The following is a 13894-nucleotide window of genomic DNA, read 5'->3' as shown; positions in this document are numbered from 1 at the left end:
ACAACCAAATGTGATATTAATTTCACTTGCAGTCTCTCTAATTTTAATGCGCCGGCTATTCAAGCCGGTTTAGCGCATTCCGCGTTACCCGTCGTGTTTGCAGTGAAGGACGCCCAGCACGCAGTTCGTCACTCTCATTTATTCTTTCGTTTCTGAACATTTGATACCACTATGTGATCGCGGGGCGTGACATTGCATTCTCAACGTATACCTCAACAATTTGACGATGAATTTCACTAAAATTGTAATTCTTTGCCCACAAAAATCGGATTACTGAACGAACTTCTATGTTGGACGAAACCTCTAGAGGACACAGAATATTGACGACGACACTACATACGTACTGAATGTCTTACAGAACTGCTGCTGGAGGAGCGTGAAGACAACACAACCAGCGCTGCCACCACAAGACATTAATATATCCCTTTCAGTTCAAGAACACAGCAAGGGTGTAACTTATTTTTTGATCTACCTCTCGTTTATCATATATATCTTACTACACTACATTCTGCCCAAGAAATCTAGGATAAGAAATATCTCGTTTCAATTTTTTTTAATATAAAGCAACATTTCATTTTGATTAAATAAGGAACTACGTAAACTTTACGGAAAGACTTATGAGACTGGCTTATGATATGACGGTAACCAAACTGAGTGATTTTTCTTAATACATTGTAATGCATTTGAAATTACGAAACTGATATTACAATGATAACATAAAAGACGATAGATTTTTTAAATTCTTTTTGTTTTCATTTTTAAAAGTTTTACTGACATTGTGTGGTTTATATTCCTAATTTTTATACTGATTTTTCTAACGTTGTACGTACATATAATAAATGTTTGCTCTTTTTGTGCATGTGAATATATTTCTTATTTTTTTCCTAATGTGTACGTTGCAATCTGTTTAACTAGTGAACAATAAGCAATCCCTCCTCATCGTTCAATTAGATGAGGATGATATGTAAATGAAGTGTAGTCTTGTATAGACTCAGGCCGACCGTTCCTGAGATATGTGATTAATCGATCTCAACCGCCAAAGAACACCGGTGTCAACTGTCGGGTATTCAAGTCCGAATAAAATCAATCAAATTTTATTAGGATTTGAATCTGAGAACCTTCGACTTCGAAAGTCACCTGTTAAACAAGCGATTTGTGTTGACGAGATTTACCGCTAGACCAGCTTGGTTGGCGTGTAAATATATGCAAAATATTCTGTTTTATGTTATTACTATTATTTATATACTTTTTCCTTTTTTTCCCCCTCTGGTTAGAGGAGTAATCCCATTTACGGACAAAGTGTCGGGCTCGATAATAGGTTCCGGCGTATATAGCCTGCGCCCTACCGACTAAACCTCCACCTCACCAGCTCTCCCTCCCGAGGCCGGAAACCGCATTTAAGCATTAGTCAGCCTCAGGAGGTGCCTTCGAGCTCAGTGTGTACACAGTCCCCGTGAATCACTGTCACCCATCCATGCAAGCACAAACGAATGCCAGCTCTACAGAGGGCTGTCTGTCCAACTCCCTTCGCTCTCCAGTCCAGTAACCTACACCTCACTTCTTGAGGTTTTCGCTGGTCTTCTGTGCTCTGCTGTACGATCCGAATATTATTACCGGGGAGCCTAGCCTCCTCATTCGAGTTGTGCCAGCCATGGTATCCTAGACATGACTGCATCCCGTTTCTTCTCACTATCTGTTCAGCTGTCCACCCTGCTCCTTTATTTATATACTTAATGCTACAAATTAGAACTCTGGCCAAATTAATTGTTTTTAAGTTTTCCGATGTTTTTAATAACATTTATTCTATTTTGTAATCGTTTTTATGTTATTTATGATTTTTTATTTAATTTTTATTTTACTTATATAGATTCGATTTTCCTACGATTTATTTGGGGTTATTGGCCGATGAAGGTCGATGAATTGCTATGCGATATCGATTGATAATTATGAATTAATTCCTAGATATAATCTATGACAAATTTATTCTTAAAAAATCGTATTTTTACTATAGAAAAATAAATAAATCTATTTTTTTTTTTTAATAACTAATAAATCCTTTGTAAAACATAAGAAATATTAAAAGGAGCCTTAAATAATAAACACAGATCGAGGAATAATTCGAAAACGACGAAAATATGATACTACACCCAATAAAAATTATGTTATTACTGAGACCTCAATCGATGTTGTATCTGTCATTAATAATTTTTTATAAATGTCATCCGGAATAATAATAACAGAAAGGATGACGTGAATTTTTGTAATTTGAATAATTTTAAAAGTGTTATCAAAACTTTCAATTTGTACAGGACTTCCGGTCGGAGGTGGAAAGGCTCCTCGTGAGCACGCCTAATAAAAAGTCATGATATGTAGATGATTATGTAGATAGCATATCCCACTCTGTAAAAAGTACTGCGTCCAGGAAATTTCCCTTCGTTTATCGCCATTACGTAATATTAAATTTACTAATGGAATTTTACGTTCCGGATTTTCAAGAGATCTAAATTGATTCCAATATATAAAAGAACGATGTTTAAGAATGTTCTAGATATAGTCTAGTATTGTTTTTTGTATTCTCTGGACTTCTGGAACGATATATCTTTCTTAGATTCATAAATAATTAATAATTTAAAACCATTTCATAACAAACAATTTGTTTTCCGTTTTGGCTTTTCCGCGAATATTACTTAAATAGATTTTACTGAAACGATAATTAATGCTTCGGGCGGAAGTGTGGAATGTTTCTTAGATTTATCGTGAGCGTTCAACAGGGTTGAACCCGATATAATAATAAATATCAGAATAGAGTAAAACGGAAATATTTCCATAATTCTATGACTATCAAATACCGATGTGAGGCAATCACGATAAACATTTATGTGCACAACTGTTTTCCATCGCATTAGATTTGGCAATCATCAGATTACCATTTAAGAAACGCTTCTTTTTCGTATCTATACTTACCATTCACATTCCTGAAAATATTATTTTTATTTATTCACGCAATATACAGTGTGGCACCGATTATCTAAACGCCGATTTTTCGGATGTATAACTATCCGGAGAGCCTACATTCGATCAAAAAATTTGTTTTTTCCTCTCAATATTTTTTTTGTAATCAGTTGCGACTTAAGGGGGCCATACGTAAATCTGTTAAAAAAAGCACATGATGAGGGGTTCCGGGAAATGTCAAATGATGAAAAACAAACAATATACAAAGACAAACAAATAACAACGTAACAAGGTAGCGTCCTCATCAAGGGGTAGAAAAATGCTCATCAAATGTGTGATGTTGAACCGGCTTAAGAGTCACTGGTATTTCCCTAAGTATAGCACATGTAGGCGTTTCAATCGCCGGACATTCTCGTTGTTGTCTAGGATTTTTTTTTATTCTTCTCCTCCGGGCCGGATCCTGTAGTTAGGTATTACACAGCCCAGAGGAGTGTCCTTTACTCTAACGGGCCTGCACGTCTCGGCCCGCCGGTCGGATTTCACTTTGCGCTCGCCTCAAACACCTAGAGTAGGATCCACGAAGCCTGGCTATGCCGTCCCCACTCCGGGAGCCGGGACTTGGTCTTTATGCCAATGCCTCTAACGGGGACACCCCGATTGGGGCATCCCCGCCGGGACTCGGTCTTTTTCGTTCGGGAGTGCGAGAGTCCCAGTGCTGCATCTAGGATATTAACCGCTAGAAAGTTCACGTGATTATCTAACCGCTGTCTATAATTTCAACCGAATCGTTTGATCTCTTCGCGAACATAAGGTAATTCTAGGTAGTCGTGAATTTCTTCGATCCGTACGAACCACGGTGCCTCTGTAATGGGTCTCACCAACCTATCCTGGAAAAGTTGTATAATCTCAATGTTACTCTCGCTCTAGCAACTAGGTCTACGTTAGCTCTAGGTCATACCTCCTAATCGGTTTTAGAATTAGCTTGTATATTAAACGTTGTATATTAAATGTTTGTCGTACAGCGACAAGTGTGAATTCTTGCAACAACCAATAAAGCTTCTTATACTCGTGTTTAACCGTTTACTTTTTTTTCTTGCGCGGAACTTCTTTGTCAAACAACGATCAAGGTGGAGCTCAAGGTACCGTACGCGGTTACCGTTTGGGATGAAAATGCCGTCTAGGTGGACGCGGGACAGTCACCTCTTCTCATCGCAAACGTAATAAGATTTGACGTAATCTGATTCACTTTTATTCTCCATTTCGTTAACCGTAAAAATCAAATCTAATATCGATTGGAGCTTCGCTGAGGCTGATTGAGGGTATATGTCAACAGCCAGGACGAGTCAATTAAAAGAAAAAAAATACACTATTTAAAATACGTAAAATGCTATTCAAATAAAGCTTTGGTTTAACGGGAATTGTATATTTTCTTTCCTTTTTTTATTATAGATATTTGTTTTATTCTGTTTTTTTTTTTTTACTTTTTTGCAATTTGAATAACACAAAACATACGTAAATTTAGGCCTGAGATAAACATAATTATGAAATTAATTTTTGAAAAGATTAATGAAAACATATTAAATATAAAGCTCAGGAATGTTTGTTTATCCCTATGGATCGGTAGGAGAGACTAAAAAAATTCGAATTTTCACAGAATTGTTGTTTAAAAAGATCTCGCAACTCATAAAGGCAAATATTAAACGTACGCGACAAGACGGAACGGAACGCAATAATGGCGGGAGTTACAATATTTCTCCCTACAGATCGCAGAGCCTGGAAAATGTCACTTGCTTCTGTATCTTTCTATTATCGGGCGGGTTTCATGGGTTATTTATTGGCGGTTATACATTTTAAGTTTTATTTATGGACGGATTTGGTAATATGCGTTCCTATCCGTATGGACCAGCGTGAAATTTATTTACCGGGTCTGACCGTAGGAGAGTTTTTGAGCCTCGTGCTCCCGGCGTGATTCCCCTTCAGTCCGTCAGCTGAAGTCCTTTCGATTCTAGCGCATTATGGGCTAGCAGGAATACGCCTACCGGAGCCCTAGTTATTTGGAGGGAGCAATGCGCCCCCTTATCCGGAGGGAGTCGCAAGTGCTGACTGAATTAAATTGTACGTTTTAAGGACGGTGGGTAAGAGAATTGTAGATCTTCATCTTCTTTTGTGGCTGCCCTTCGCGCTGTTTCTCTGCTGGGCTCTCTACCTGATTCTCGTCCGTGGCGGAGAGTCGCGTTGTGGCTTTTCTTTTGTTGACGTCTTCTTTCTTCTTTGGCCTATACTTTCCGTGAGTTGGTAGTAATCGACTTACACGCCGCTAACCCTAAAGAAGTCCCGTGGCCCGGAAGGGAGGAACGGGGGAAAGTGCAGGTTTCTTCTGCTTCGGTCTACGGCTGGTGGCTGGTGGCTGCTTTGCTTGTTCCTTCTTCTTCTTTCTTGAAAGGTGAAAGAAAATAAGGAGCTTACAACGGGGTTTAATTTCGCGGTCGCGGCAAGGGAGCGGCGGTCGCCATGATGTTTGAAGTAGTAAGAAGTGGAGTTCTTACATAAAAATATTTAATAAATCATCCAGACACACGAGTGTCCGGGATGGAGATGGAGGGACCGCGTGGCCGCCGTCAATTGCCTATGTTGTGTTGGCTGTGGAATCTGAAATATAGAAAGAGAAACACACAAAAAAAATAATAAATAAATAAAAAGATTTTATTTTATTTTAATTTTGGTAGGATAGGAAGGGAAAGACAATAGTTTCCCTAGGCTCGGGGGTTACAACAAACTATCCTGTGAGTGGAGTTGTATGTAGCCCGGTGTATATTATTATTTTTTCTTTGGAATACCTACTGGGATTGTAACATCGCGCATCGCTTAAAAAAAACGCGCTTTAATATGCTAAAAACAGCGTTCTCTTGCTATTTAGGTCTCTTTGTGGCCAGTGTGTAATCGCGGATATTTACTTACCTTTGTCACATTTCTGGGCCAGATTTGAGACGGCGTTCCTTCTTCACTTTTGAGTTGGATAAGTCCTAGGATCCCCAGTTTGGGTCTGAAAAGAAAAGAAATACATATATATATATATATATATATTTATATATATAAGTATATACATACCGTTTGTGGTCTCTTCGTGGGACGGTGTGGGGTAAACGTACGCTAGTACGTTTGGGCGCTAGTATTTGTAATCTGACGGCCGGTATTTGAAACTCTAGGACGCCCATTTTCAAACGGTACAAATTTCATTCACTGGCTTTGCGTGGTCGCACAGGTGCATGATTTTGAAATCGAATTGTTTTGATATTCGGTATTTATTTATTTTATTTCCGCGTCTCATATTTTATCTTTCTTTGGTTGGAAAGGTTTTTCGGTGCGATCAGAAGGTTTATAGACTCCAAAATCAGGGAGAAGTAGTCTAATTTACGATTCTAAGTAGAGAAGAATTTTGTATACAATCGTTTATGAATGTTAACTTTACATTTACGAAATAGCTCGCTAAATGAAAATTGAAAATAAATGCTGTACTTAAATCCTGACAAACAAAGAAAAGACTGGAAAGATAATTGTACAGTCATAACTTCACAATTTAAAACAATAAATTTTATGTAGGTTCAAAGATAATTACGAGCATATGCCAGAATATCAAACGCACGAAAGGCTACCGCCTTAAAAAAATTAAGAAAATTCTTACCAAACAAAGGTAAATTTAATAATGAACGTAAGTAAATTTTGTAGATTTGAAAGTGGTTTTTTTAAGCTGCTACTCTAGTTTTTCCCGCAGTTTGATATTTTTTTTTAATTGATACTTTTTATTGATATGAAATTTTGAATTAAATATTATGCATAACTAAATGTTATTTATTTATTGTTTTACGTAATTTAACGTGACTAAAACAAAACTCTCTCTCTTTCAAACACACACACACACACACACACACACACACACACACACACACACACACACACACACACACCGTATTCCACGTTAAGGTTTTAAAACGCTTTAATCGTACACTTTTTTTTATAGGTTTTAAATTGTTTAATGTTTTATATAACGTATCTCGTAGATGTTCAAAACAGTTCTACGTACGGTTGGATAAATAAAGAGATAAACAAACCAGTACAAGTGTTACTCAACTTGAGAAGACTTGATAGTGGTAGTTATAAGCGTTGACAAGGAAAACTATGCAGGTTTCTATTGAAATTAAATTAACCTTGAGATTAATTATTTGTTAATTTCCTTCCAAAGAAATAAAAAAAAAAAACACACTTTTAAAATTCTATTTTATTTTTTTTTTAATTAGATCGTGTTTACGGCTGTAGAATTTCTGTGTCGATCAGTAGGGAACTAAAAAAAAGAAAAAAGAAAAATTTTAAATATTCAGAGATACAAGAAGAGAGATGTTTGAACATAAAAGAAATACTGCAGCTTTAAGTAGCTTAAAAAAGGTAATTCTTAATTATTTATAAAATTATTCTTTATTTCTTTTATGTTTCCCTTAAATAAAATTAAGTTTATTATTATAAAATTATTTATTTAGCGATAATAAATATCAGTCTTCAATTAAAATTTAAACTACTGAGTTTATTTTATCACGGAATTGAAAAATTAATTTCAAAAATTAAAATAAATATAAATAAACATCAGAAATCAAATAATATATTCAAATAAAAAGCCGCCGATTCAAGTGAAATATTATCGACGTGATTTCCATTTAAAAATCATTAAATGTTTTTAATGTTTAAGAGTGCACATAAAATTGTAGGCTGGCTACACATTTTCCGGTTCTACATGTTAAAATGAAAAAAAAAAAATGCTGATTACTATTAATTATTTTTCGTAAGGTAAATTTTATTAAAAATTTAAATATAACTCGCTTTTTAATATTCGATCACTTCTAAGATGCAGTCAATTTTTCTACAAAAATTGCTATCTACTCCAGTCCTCGGTATTGAATTCCTAAATACAATCCAGAATAAATTTAATGAAATAAGAAATTCCTCAGGAAATTTTCAGCGGGTAAGATTGTCTCTAGGAAGAAGAGTAGAGATTTGTATTATTTTTAACGGTAGTCGTTTTGAAAATCTCCCATTGACTTTTAAAGCGTAATGATTCCTGCTATTTCAAAAATAAAAGGTATGATCTTAAAATAATTTAATTTTTGTAAATTTGAAAATAGAATTGTTGGATAATCACAGGTAATTATTTCTTTTTAACTTTTATTTTGAAAAAAAAATACTAAATACTTGCAACTAATTAAAGAAAAAAATATTAATAATAAATCATGCAGGTGATTTAACAGAGGAGATGATTTCTGGCAGAAAATTATGTCATAAATTTTCTGTAGTAAGTTGGTTATTTGCATAACGATTTTCAAAACAAAGGTATAATTTTTTTAAAATAAAACGCTTAACATTTTTGCAAATAAAAAATATTTCGGATTACAGGACATTTTTTTTGTCTTCAAAAAAGTGGTTTTGAGTGGTTTGATGCAGCTCTCCAAGAATCCCTATCTAAAGCTAGTCGTTTCATTTCTGTATACCGGCTACATCCTATATCCCTAACAATTTGTTTTACATATTCCAAACGTTGCCTGCCTGCACAATTTCTTTCTTGTACCTGTCCCTCCAGTATTAAAGCGACTATTACTGAATGCTTTAATATGTGGCCTATAAGTCTGTCTCTTCTTTTAACTATATTTTTCCAAATGCTTCTTTCTTCATCGATTTACCGCAACATCTCTTCATTTGTCACTTTATCCACCCATCAGTTTTTTAACATTATCCTATAGCACCGCATTTTTAAAAGTTTCTAATCTTTTCTTCTCAGGTACTTCGATCGTCCAAGTTTCATTTCCATATAAAGCTACGCTCCAAACATATACTTTCACAAATGGTTTTCCTGACGTTTAAATTAATTTTTGATGTAAACAAATTATATTTCTAACTGAAGGCTCGTTTCGCCTGTGCTATTCGGCATTTTATATCCATCCTGCTTCGTCCATTAATTCTACTTCCCAAATAACAAAATTCTTCTACCTCCGTAACCTTTTATCTTCCTATTTTTGCATTAAGTGGTCCATCTTCGTTATTTATACTACATTTCATTACTTTCTTTTTGTTCTTGTTTATTTTCATGCGGTAATTCTTGCGTAGAACTTCATCCATGCCGTTCATTGTTTATTCTTACCGAGTTATAAACGATCGAAGAAATTATCTTCTCTGATCTTTTATTTGTTAGATCAACGATAGTATAAATATCTGTACCAAATATTATTGCGATTCCTGGTTCCGACCTTGAGGTATAAATTTTTCAGTAATAAAAATAAAATAGTGTAAAGAAAGAAAACGAAGGGGAACTCACGTTTTTTCAAATGACATTTTTTGTTCATTTTGACAAATAAAATCCCAAAATGTATAACCAGTCCGCCATTTTAGGTACACTGTGTAATAAAAATATTATTAAACTGTATAATATTTTAATTATCGCAATCAAAATTTTTCATTTTGAATTCTTAATAATTTATTCTAGTAAGAAATTTGGTTAAAAATATTTGTACGTCAACGGAACCGATTCGCTTTGAAACGACGTAATAAAACATCGATGTGATAAGCTATGACGTAGCTTATTAATATTTATTACGATTACATATAACCCCGTTTAGTAAATATGTTATATTTTAGGCTTCCTTCTAAAAGTTAAAAGGAGAATTCAGAATGGAAAAATGGACTTTCGATCCTTGCCGCCTTACCTAAAGATGAATAATGCAAACCGATATATAATAATTTAAAACTTCTCACACTTCTATACTTTTATATTCAAGAAAATATCCGACTTTTGTTAAAAAAACAAAATTAATTTATAAAAACATTATAATATAAACTTCTATCAAACTAGAAAACTTTTCTCGTGCTGTATCGCGCAATACTTCTGCCTATGAGGTAAGGTTCCTATAATGATTCCGTAGCAAAAGAACACGAATCCGTTTTTTACGAGAAAATTATTTTTATATTTATAATCTTGACGCAGTAGTGATTATAATTCTGTCGGTTGTGCTATTGTTATTGACAATGGGACATATATATTAGGCCTTCCTAGCATCGCCAGTGTTTTCGTCGCGGAGCAGTATGCGATTAACAAGACCTTAAATATATAGCCCAACAACCGACACGTACTTGTCTGTTCAGATTCCACGGGTGACTTACAAGCGATTAGTAAGACATGTAGATTAGTGACATGTACTCCAGACATCCTGTTGCCTGTGATATACAGTCTGTTATCACTGAAATGACTCAGCGTAGCACAACCGTGAACTTCTGTTGGATCCGCAGTCATATTGGAATTTCAGGAGATGAAAGCGCTGATCGTACGACAAAAGAAACTAATTTGCAGCCCGCTTTTACTAATCGCGTTGTTTACTGAAAAGCGCGATTCGAGACGAATGGCAAAGTGGATAGAATGCTACCATCAACGATACGCTTCGTTCTGCTATGAACATTGTGTCACCGTAGAGCTTCTCGTACAGTAATAACGGTCAAGAGGAAGTTATTACTTGCGAATAGGGAATATTCTTTCTTTCTTTCTTTCTTTTTCCTGTTTAGCCTCCGGTAACTACCGTTCACAGATAATACTTCAGAGGATGGATGAGGATATGTATGAGTGTAGATGAAGTATAGTCTTGTACAGTCTCAGTTCGACCATTTCTGAGATGTGTGGTTAATTGAAACCCAACCACCAAAGAACACCGGTATCCACTAGTACGTCTAGTATTCAAGTACGTGTAAAAATAACTGGCTTTACTAGGACTTGAACGCTGGAACTCTCGACTTCCAAATCAGCTGATTTGGGAAGACGCGTTCACCACTAGATCAGCCCGGTGGCTTGAATAGGGCATACTAAACTTACTCATCATTACCTTATGAATCAGACCGATGCACTTGTTCGTGCTCGCTGTGACTGCCAACTAACAGTACATCACGTCTTTGTAGGCTGTGTCTATTATGCAGAATCGCGTCAGAAGTTTAAACTAGGTGCTAACATGCGAAATATATCTTAGGCAACAACGTACCGATGTCTTACGATTTCTTAATGCCGTGCATCTGGATTCAAACCTTTATTTATATCTGTTTTCGTCTATTTATTACAATTGGCATATGCTAGATAATAATTTTTTCTTTTAAGTTAATTCTTTTAAGTTATAATTTTTAATGTTATACTTAATTGCGGTTTTATTTCACTTTTCGCATACGTCGATAAGCGTTTTCAATTTACGCTGTGTTTTTAAATAACTGTTGTTTAAATTTTAAGTAAATTTTTAATATTTATTTGTTTACTAAATTTTTTTTGTCTTCAGTTATTTGACTGGTTTGATTCAACTCTCCAAGATTCCCTATCTAGTAATAGTCGTTTCATTTCGGTATAACCCCTATATCCTACATTCCTAACAATTTGTTGTACATATTCCAAACGTTGCCTGCCTGCAAATTTTTTTCCGTCTACCAGTCCCTCCAATATTAAAGCACTAATTCCAGGGTGCCTTAATATGTGGCCTATAAATCTGTATCTTTCTTTTAACTATATTTTTCCAAATGCTTCTTTCTTCATCGATTTGCCGCAACACCTCTTCATTTGTCACTTTATCCGGCCATCTGATTTTTAACATTCTCCTATACTACCGCATTTCAAAAGATTCTGATATTTTCTTCTCAGGTACTCCGTTCGTCCAAGTTTCACTTCCATATAAAGCGACGCTCCAAACATATACTTTCAAAACTCTTGTCCAGACGTTTAAATTAATTTTTGATGTAAACAAATTATATTTCTGACTAAAGGCTCGTTTTGCCTGTGCTATTCAGGATTTTATATCGCTGCTTCGTCCATCTTTGGTAATTCTATTTCCCAAATTACAAAATTCTTCTACCTCCGTAATCTTTTCTCTTCCTATTTTTACATTCAGTGGTCCATCTTCGTTATTTCTACTAAATTTCATTTTTTTCGTTTTTTTCTTTTTTTTCTTTATGCGGTAGTTGGACAATATTCACGCTGTTCATTGTTCCCTGTAAATCCTTCTAACTCTCGGGTAGAATTACTATATCATCTTTTCTGTATCTATATCTTTTCACTTTGTACTGTAACTCCGGATCTAAATTGTTCTTTAATATCATTAACTACTTGTTCTATGTAAAGATTAAAAAGTAACGGGGATAGGGAACATCCTTGTCCTTTTCTTATTACGGCTTCTTTCTTATGTTCTTCAATTATTACTGTTGGTGTTTGGTTCCTGTAAATGTTAGCAATCGTTCTTCTATCCCTGTATTTGAACCCTAATTTTTTTTAAATGCTGAACATTTTATTTCAGTCTACGTTATCGAATGCTTTTTCTAGGTCTATAAATGCCAAGTATGTCGGTTTGTTTTTCTTTAATCTTCTTTCTACTTCTTTCTAATCTGAGCCCTAAAATTGCTTCCCTTGTCCCTAAACTTTTCGTGAAACCAAATTGGTCTTCTCCTAACACTTCTTCCACTCTCCTCTCAATTCATGCTATATAAGTATCATGTTCGAGCGCTGATAACGACACTTCGTCGTATTCCTAGGAAAAAAACTGCGATTTTTAATAAACAATGTAACGATCTTTCGAATAAGCTGCTTAAAATTAAGTGATTTTCTTTTACAAATTCAATGTTGTTCGCTGCATTAATGAGTTTTAAAATAGTGTTAAATAAACACAACTTTTTTATAAAATGTTGGTTAAAGTTCTCTTAAAATTTTTTCAAGTAGCATTTCAAAAACTTTGTTTTATTTTATACCAATGTTGTGCAAACAACATCGATCAAATGTTTAAATATATAAAAACGAAAATATGAGCAACAGAATAGATAAGAATACAATTTTATAAAAATAAATAAAGTTGTATATTTTTAAACATTTTATATAAAGATTGTAATTTTTAGTTCTATTGTTAGAGTAATAAAAGTAATTATCTTTTATTTTAATTTTAGTTCATTTTTGCCCTATTATACTATTTTCTTTCATTTCTAAATGCAGACTGTTATTACTTATTAAGAACCCTCTTTTTGTTTGAAACGCGTATAGGGAAAAGACGAGCCAGAACACTACCCTTTCATGGACTGTTTATCACGAGGGCTACTAAAACCTCGGCGAAAATAAAGCTGTAAACTTTTTTACGTCTCTTATTTACTGCTTTAGGAAATGACCTTTCAAGAAAGACTATACACATACATCTCGTAATATTTCGAAATTCTATACATATCATCTGCAAACTACAAAATAAATTACAGAAATGATGATAAGGAAAATATTCACAATTTCCCCTAATTTTTTTTATTTTTCGTACTTTTGTATACACATATAGATACGTATATCGGTAACAATAAATTATAACACCGAACATTTTTATTCAGTATTTTTATTTATATTAAAATATTGCGTAACAACGAAATAACCAAAAAACACTACGTAGTTAAATACATTATACAGAGTATTTAAAACGCTTTCCACGTTACGTAATTTATTGCATTCGGGTACTTATTTTCACGAAGTGATATTTTACAGCCGTGGATCACCCAATAATGCCACAAAAAAAAAGATAGTTAAATACATACAAAACGCTCGTACATATTATACGCTCAATTTAGGCACTAAAATACAACACGAATGAATAATTTTCTATAGAATATTTAACAAAAAAAATAAATAACGGGATTGTCATCGCTATTTCTTCTTTGGTGTTAGCATTTTGTATTATTTACATAATTTTTTTAATAAAACAAATCAAATCATATTTTATTAAATTTGATTTATAATAGAGGGAATAAAGATTTATAATAGATTAAATAAAATTTTATTACTCTTTAATTATTACCATATTAAGTATTAGTTTTAAATTTTAGTTGTTAAAAATGTTTCATTAATTAAATCTTTAAAACCTAT

The 13894-nt window shown here is 34.0% G+C and overlaps 1 protein-coding gene across 4 annotated transcripts in view; it reads left to right on the top strand.

Moving 5' to 3' along the window:
- Hk (potassium voltage-gated channel subfamily A regulatory beta subunit hyperkinetic) overlaps positions 1–13894 on the top strand; it is a 683771-nt gene that overhangs the window by 107522 nt on the left and 562355 nt on the right. Inside the window, exon 1 of one of the 4 annotated variants that reach the window (XM_075355870.1) lies at positions 7065–7392. The exons of the other annotated variants lie outside the window; for them this stretch is intronic. The gene's annotated coding sequence lies outside the window, so the exon portion shown is untranslated. Of the gene's footprint in view, positions 1–7064; positions 7393–13894 lie in introns of those variants that run through there. 4 annotated transcript variants of the gene reach the window in all.

Source organism: Lycorma delicatula, chromosome 2 (genome assembly GCF_047948215.1).
Source record: "Lycorma delicatula isolate Av1 chromosome 2, ASM4794821v1, whole genome shotgun sequence".
Taxonomy (NCBI): Eukaryota; Metazoa; Arthropoda; class Insecta; order Hemiptera; family Fulgoridae; genus Lycorma; species Lycorma delicatula.
The sequence above is the reverse complement of the archived record's forward strand: the minus strand, read 5'-3'. Positions and strand labels throughout refer to the sequence as shown.